The following is a 7,702-nucleotide window of genomic DNA, read 5'->3' as shown; positions in this document are numbered from 1 at the left end:
ACATCAGTAGCCTTTTTCTTATCACATTGGTTTTCTTCATCTCAAAACTGCAACATTCAGTTTGTCTTTGCTACCCAGGAATGCACAAAGACAGTAGGAACACGGAATGTTAACGTACAGACCCCAAACACACCGCACAGAGCGTAAGAATTGTTCTGAAGGCCATTAAATTCTACCAACTATTTTTGTTACCGTGTACTATATTTTCACCAGTTGTGAAATATAAGGTGACTTATTCTGTGTTTTTACGGTGAGTATTCAAGATGTGGGCCAGATGAAGCACACGAGAGCCTGTTGAATCCCAAGCCTGATCCTGTAAGTTGACACTTCTGCACTGTAGGAGCAGCTAAACAAGACAATACCAGCCACCTGGATGATAGAAGAAGAAAATATTAAAGCAAAAATATTGTGGTCCTGAGCTAGCAAGAGCTAAGATTAGTGTGTGTGTAAAAAGAATCACCAGGTCAAGCTGGAAAGCTGCTTGAAGCATGATTGTTCTCTGTGGCTGAAGGTGGCCACGGGAGTGTCTGTGTGGTATGTCTGCAGATAAGTAACACCTGGCCTGGCTTGATGGCTCAGACTTTTATTGTGTATATAAATGGATTAATAAAGTTGCAGCAGAGATCTGCCTGGACAAAGTCTGTCTCCCGTGGATTCAATCACAGCAAAGGGTGCTGAGTGAGGGATTTTTGCCGCACCGTGCTACACTTCTACTAATGTGTTCTGAGTAAAAATAAAACCCTGAAACACACGACAGCACAGTACCACACATGAAAAGTTTCTCCACTTGTGGTTTCCTCAAACAGCATATAAAAGACCACCACCTACCGTAACATCACTGAAGTCTTTTAGTGGGTATTTTTAATGGCAATGGGCAACATTGTTTTTCATCAGTACTGGAAGAGTGAAGACTTACCAGGCCTCAGTTCTATGAAACCTATCTGAAGGAGAAAATCACTGAGGCTATGGCCACAGCCTAAAGCAGCGGGTCTTACAGGAGGTGAATTCCTCCCAATTCCAACATGCCATACACCTCAATGGTTATATAATTTGCCAGTCTTGCCAGACTCCTGTTTAATTATTTCTGCTTAAAAGTTAGTCACTCTTGCTTGAGGCAATGCTCTGTTTTCTCTTTACAGTTGCAACTACCTTCTGTTTTCTCTCTCTTGCATGCTCCTCTCTTATGCTCCCTGTGGGGACAAAAAGAGTCAAGGCAGTCAGGCTGCAGAGGGATGGGAGACCTGACACTGAAAATACCTTGTCCTTAGGGAAGTAAAAAACACCAGGGGCCTTGAACAGGACACGCCCTACAGACTGAGACACTGTAGTGGAGCCACTAGAACACAAGAAGTAGCAGGAACTGCAGTCATTTCACTCTATCCCCCATCATTTGCCTACTGCCTCCTAGCTACAGCGCAGGGAGCATCAGTGCAATTGCAAGAGGGTTACTGGCGGCTGTGTTCGCTGCTGGCTGCCCTGCCCACGGCAGCCAGAGGCAACAGTTTCGAAGAAAAGGAGTACTTACCACACTGGCATGCTGTGTGAGGAAAAGGGACTGGATGAAGGCACCAGTTTCCTGGTTTACTCAGTCAGTGAAGCCATGTCAGAGCCCACACAGATATACGATTTTGACATCTTTGAGGCTTATTAAAAATAAACAGGATCACTGGGACTCGGAAGAGAGTTGGGAGGTATTACTGGACTACCTCACTCCTGTGTGGGGTATTTAGATCCTAGTATGGTGCCTGTTACTGGCTTCACACAGACAAGATTCTATGCAGTTTTACCTGGTGCCGATTAAAATGGAAGTAAACAGCTCATTGTGATGAATTCCAAAAGAAGCAAGTAAGTCTCTAGGAAAAAAATGGAAGTGATTAGGGCTTACTAATTAAACTCCTCATACATTCACTCTAGGCAAGTTAGCTCACTTACAAGTAACCAGCAAGGCTCCTTTTTTAGAAAATGCCTCAGTAAGTCACTCATTAATCACAAGTTAAAATACAAACCATAAATACATAAACCATATGATCTAAGCCAACATCCAGGTTGTGGCTCGCTTCTCTTGTTGTGCTGTCACCTGAGAACTCAAACCCTAACATTCCTGCTCATGCCAAGGTGCATGGGAGAAGAAAAACACTACACATGCTCTCCCATCTGTAAAATAAAAATAATTTATTCAGTGTACAATTAATGACCACTTCAGAAATCATGCTTTTGGTGCAAAGCATAAATTTTACGGCAAGTGCCACAAGATGTCTTTTCATTACTTCATAGCAGCCTATGATTAACAAGAAACTTACAAATAAATACTATAAGGATTAAGAACAGCATTTAATTTTTATTTAGCTTTGACAAACTCTGGATTGCTGGGAAACAATCTCCGTCTGACAACTGTCATAATCAGAAACCTTCCTGGCTGAAGTAACACAATTCAGCAGTGTACTTTTAAGTCCTGTAGAAATATTAGTATATCCACAGAAAAAGTGAATGATGATATCACAGCACTCAATAAAAACGATGAGTTGACTTCAGTCTCTGTTTTCCTGGTAACAGGAAACTTAACTGTTTCCAAAATTTAGCTTTAAAACAAGGATACACTGTTGGTTGGTTTTCAGAGATGTCATTACAGGATATTAACTTTCTGGGGAGAGGGACATATTTTCCTCAGGATTCTTGCTTTTTTGATGGTTTATCTAAGTAAGGAGTGTTGTCTTGTAGAAGATCTTTCCTGGGTATGAGCACTGTAATAGAAAAAAAAAACAGTAAGACTATAATCTTACGGAAAATACTATTCTGAAGTTGTTTTTACACTAACAAGCAAAAAATTAGGATCTCATAAGGATCACGAGGATCTCAACTTTGGGTTTATGGTGAGGATCTGAATGAGGATTTGAACTTCTGGTAAGTGTACCAGCATCATCATGACTTCTACCTAAGAGAAAGTTATGCTAAGATTTTTACCTTCACTTGGTCACAATAATGCCTTCCCATTTTTCCTTTTAAGAGCATTGAAAACTTTAATAGCACTAAGAAGTCATAAAAAAATGTCAAAGCCTTGCAGTAACTCTTAGCAGGAAAGTGAATGGCAATTTTATCAAGCCTGAGCCATGTTTACTTCAATAGTTTCAAAAATTAATACTGAATTTGACTTAGCCTGCTCCCCCAAGTCCTGGAATCTGATCTGTACTATTTATCCTGTCATACCTGTTTTAAAGGCCAAGAGGAAAGGAAAGTTATTGCCACTGTATTGTCACAGAACTGACTGTACTGTCACAGAAGCGCACTGTGTTAGGGTTTGCCTAAATATACACCATTTTAACCCCTTCCTGACACCTTAGTTCTTGCTGTCTAACTTGTCAGAATCAGCTTGTCTTTTTTTCATGAAGTGAAGGTGCTGTGTCATGTCAGATTTGCTCCAGCAGCAAAAACTAAATCACAAACACCTGAAATCATAACACTGTACTTTGACTATGCCAGGCGGCTGCAAGAGATGCAGTAAACCTGCAAAACTGTGTGTTTGTGTGTTCAATGAGTAACATGCTGTCCAAAGTGCACTGATATCCCTCACCTTACGAGAAAAAAACCTGATTTTCTTGAGGGTATGCTCTTTTTGCATCTAAGTACTGATACTGATGCACTTAATAAGTTTCTAAGAGCTTTAAGTAAAATTCCCATTGCATTTCTCTTAGATAAAATCAATGGGAGTACAGGTATGAGAAAACATGTTGATCTACATGCCTAGAACAAATACTAAAAAACCACAGAACTGGATATAAAGTATTGAAAAGCAAAAGTACAAACAAATAAAAATTGAAAGGAGAATTTTTAACCTTCCTTTTCAAAGCTAAATTTTGAACATACATTGCCAACACACCAAATCAAAATCAGCACATATTGCATGTCTGATATAACACTAAAAAAGTAAGCTCTACTTGTCTCAGCTTAATCAGAAATTAAATCAAAATGAAAAGACTGAGACATTTGTATACTATCGAGTAACGTAACTAAACATTAAAAAAAACCAGAAAAATTGTCTAATATAACTAACAAGCTCCTAATTGAAATTGCCTTCCCTTTAGTAAGAAAATCTCAGCCTATTTTTTTCTCCAAGATTTACTAATGAATCTCAACACGACTGTACACCACTGTGCCTCAAATTCTTTTTAGACAATAACAGTGCCCTGTGAACTGATTCTGTGACAGCACAATAATTTAATTGCACTAGGGAAGATGTTCCCCCTTGGTTTTTTTTGTTCTCACTAAGACAAGTCTTCAGCTTTTTTTCTTCTGTGGAAGACTTGACACTGGTCTAGTCATATCTTCGGGCTTCATCGTGATGGCCATTTTAATGTTAAATGCTCTACCAAACCTAGATCTCACAACTGTTACAAAACTTTACAGACAAAACTAAACAGAAGTGAAAGGAAACAATGTACTCAGGTGGAGATTTTCCCTGTTCTCTACCACACAGTTGTGTGCTTTCTCTACTGTTCGACTGTAAAATAAAAGAACTTCTAAACTAGGAATCAAAATTTCAGAATTGGATAGACTTTGCATCAAGGCCATCGTTGTGTCACAGGTCTTCTACAGCACAATCTGAACCTGAAATTGCTGGAAAAAGGTTTTGGGAAAGAACTCAATCCTCAAAAACATTCAAACACTCAAATCCTCAAAAAGCTATTCTATGAACAGTGTACACACTGCACTTGCTAATTCTCCTCAGGCAGCTTCCACCCACTTGGCAGAGCAAGCACGCACACACAGATACTGTGGCTACTGCATTTACACACACACTGACTACCCTGTACTTGCATGCTGACCTGCTACCCAATTGCTGTCCCTCCTAAGAGTTATAGCTAGTTAAATAGTCATAACTTCTTCCTCTCATTAGGGGCATTAAAAGTAGTCACCGCCTCTTTTCCACCAGCCTCCATATTTCAAAGTGTTTGTGTAAGAAACTTTGTACCTTTGAAGCCTCCACCTGTCCTAGGTGGTGACATTAATCATCAGCTTACATTAAGCTTTTGGGCAAAGAATAACAGACAATTTGTCTCACTATCCCTTTACTTATTTTCACATTCTGTATTTATTTACAAAACTACAACATTTTTAAACATCTTTTTAGCATGCAGACTGACTTACCTATTTTGTCAGAATCTGTATGAACTGCCTGAATAACGGAAGTTCTGAGAATCACTTCAACATCTGAAGCTATTTTCAGAAGCTAGCAAAAGGAACAAAAAAGGCACAGAAAACAGAACAGAGCAATTTAAATTATATGTGATTATTCCTGAAGATATTTTCCATACCAGACAACTATTCAAATAATAAAGCCAGTCAATTCTATTATTCAGTTAGCTATCTATATGCAGCTTTTGCCTTGGAGATCCTGGAATAATTTACAGATTGATATATAAACTACTCTGATATACAGATGAGAGAAGGAAACTTCAGCTCAGTAACATGCAGCAGAATATATAATAAAACTGCAAACAAATAAGGTAAAATGCAACCACAGAAACAATTAACTAGCTTCCAATGATCAAAGACATTTTGAATGCCTGAATAACATTTGCCCTAGTGAAAGAGCAATCTCATTCTTTTAACACTACTGCTCTTCAAATAAGGAGAAAAAAACAAGGGCAAAACATGACAAGAATTAAGAATACTGAGGTTTCACAGAAAAGCAGTACAAGAACAAGGAACTACCTAAGATTAGCAGAGGCATTAGTATTTGGCAAAAGGCCTGGAATTCCTTCCCTCGTTAAGACGATAAGCTGAAGCACCCTTGCTAGTTGTCTTGCTGCACCATTAAGAGAACCTAACGCTTGTTTGCATGATACTTGTGTCAGAAAAAAATGAAATTGCACAAGTGAGACACTTTAGGAGACATGCTTATACTAGAAAGTAGTGTGAACCAAAAGAAGAGGATCCCTGCAAAGGTTAGAGCTCAAGACTTGACATCTACACTGCACTTCTCCTCATGCCTTTCCCTTTTAAGGGTTTGGAGCAGGTATCCTTCAGTTCTCCCTGCTGAAAGGCCAGTAGCAGCCAGGCTGCATGCTCCTGAAGCACACCTTCCCCTTCAGACTGATCTCAAAGGAATTTTTGCCATTTGCTCTGGCATTGCTTTACAAAGCAAGACACATCACAGGAAGTGGAGATAACCAAGGTAACTTCAGAAGTGCAGTCCGGATCCGAACTAAAACCACTGCACTGGATTCAGCTACCACGTCTCACATTCTCAAGCTGCACACAGTTACTTTGATCTCCTTAAGATCACTGCACACTTGGTATGTATAAGTAGGTACTTGATGTCATAATACACTGCAGCTTCCTATTCCAGCAGAGTAATGCACATTTGGATCTTCAATATTGAAATTTTTAGCTGCTGTCCAAAGCAGAATGCTTAACAGCACCACGTTTATGCAAGCAAGTGTGGGCCCAAACTCTCCCAAGTCCTGTATATCATTCGATTCAGTTCTTCTGCAACCAAGTCTATTCAGTGTGTGTATAAAAATATATAGATGTATGTATATATAATAAATCTGACAGCTTCTGTGATGTTCTAAGAGTGTGTAGTTGGGATGAAAGTCTAGCATTTCTTTCACTGACACATTTAATCAAGTCAACCAACCCACTATAAAAAGGTACATGTGTATTGTGCAGGTTGCCAATCCTAACAAATACAGATTTAGAAATTACGACAAGCGTTTTTCCTGAATATCTACTAAAAAAACACCCCAAACCACATAGCTGAGCTGATCAGATACTGGGAACACAAACACAGGGTATTACTACTGGAAGCTGACAACAAGCAGAGATGCAGAAAGTCCTAACTAAATGGTCAGGACTATTTATGTTGCTGTCCAGTGGTTGGTATGAGGAAAAGGTTTACATTTATTTCTGTAAGGGATGAATGGAGGCATTTTTGTCCAACCAGTGCCCAGTGACAATGTAAATACAATCTGTTAAAAGGCTGAATGACAAGGACTAAGTTAGTCACCCTGTATAGATGTTAAGAACTAAAATCACCTAAAATACAGAGGTTTCATATCAGGCCTTAGTTAAGTTTTAGAAAAATGATTCAGTAAAAAGTGTAAAGGGGGCAATTGAGCAAAGGTAACTAACTTAGTGAGTTAACAGAATGTTCTACTTTTAATGCACCATGGGGAATGAAGAAGCAAAAAATCCCTGTGGTATAATTAATACCTCTATACTACAGTCAGTCATAATAATTTTGCTGTTTTTTGCCTCCCTCAAAAGATGCTGATTCATTTGTGATCTGCCAGTAACTGAGCAGATTATTTAATTTCTCTGTATCCTTCTGTGCTTGTCTACACAATGGCCAGGGAAACTCAAGTGACCACAGCTCAGAAAGATGTTACGAGCAAAGTACAAAATATTTACACGAAAATAGCAATTGTAAACATTTTCCCCATCAGTTTATTACAAACTTCAAAATAATCATGTTGAACTGTCAGAAGACACTTTCTGCTTATGTATTTTTTGTATGTGCAAAAATTCTCACTAATACCACTGGAGGTATTTACATATTTATAAACAGAGATCCACGTAGCAGCTTTTTCGAACTAAGCTGGCTCTCACAATGTCTCAGTGTACCTCCACTGACTTAAAGATTCTTTAAATAAAAAGGTCATTTATAAGTATTCTTCCGCAAATTGGAAAAAAAAAAAAAAAA

General features: G+C 38.7%; 1 long non-coding RNA gene across 1 annotated transcript; it reads right to left on the bottom strand.

The window, feature by feature from the left end:
- Positions 1 to 2,685: 2,685 nt before the first annotated feature.
- Positions 2,686 to 5,275, bottom strand: LOC108510108. The gene is made up of 2 exons (XR_001878744.1): positions 5,143 to 5,275; positions 2,686 to 2,741 (listed from the first exon to the last, which is right to left on the bottom strand). It is a non-coding gene; the product is annotated as an uncharacterized LOC108510108 (long non-coding RNA).
- Between the last annotated feature and the right edge of the window lie 2,427 nt (positions 5,276 to 7,702).

Source organism: Lepidothrix coronata, unplaced genomic scaffold, assembly GCF_001604755.1.
Source record: "Lepidothrix coronata isolate B3197 unplaced genomic scaffold, Lepidothrix_coronata-1.0 Scaffold482, whole genome shotgun sequence".
Lineage (NCBI taxonomy): Eukaryota > Metazoa > Chordata > Aves > Passeriformes > Pipridae > Lepidothrix > Lepidothrix coronata.
The sequence above is the reverse complement of the archived record's forward strand: the minus strand, read 5'-3'. Positions and strand labels throughout refer to the sequence as shown.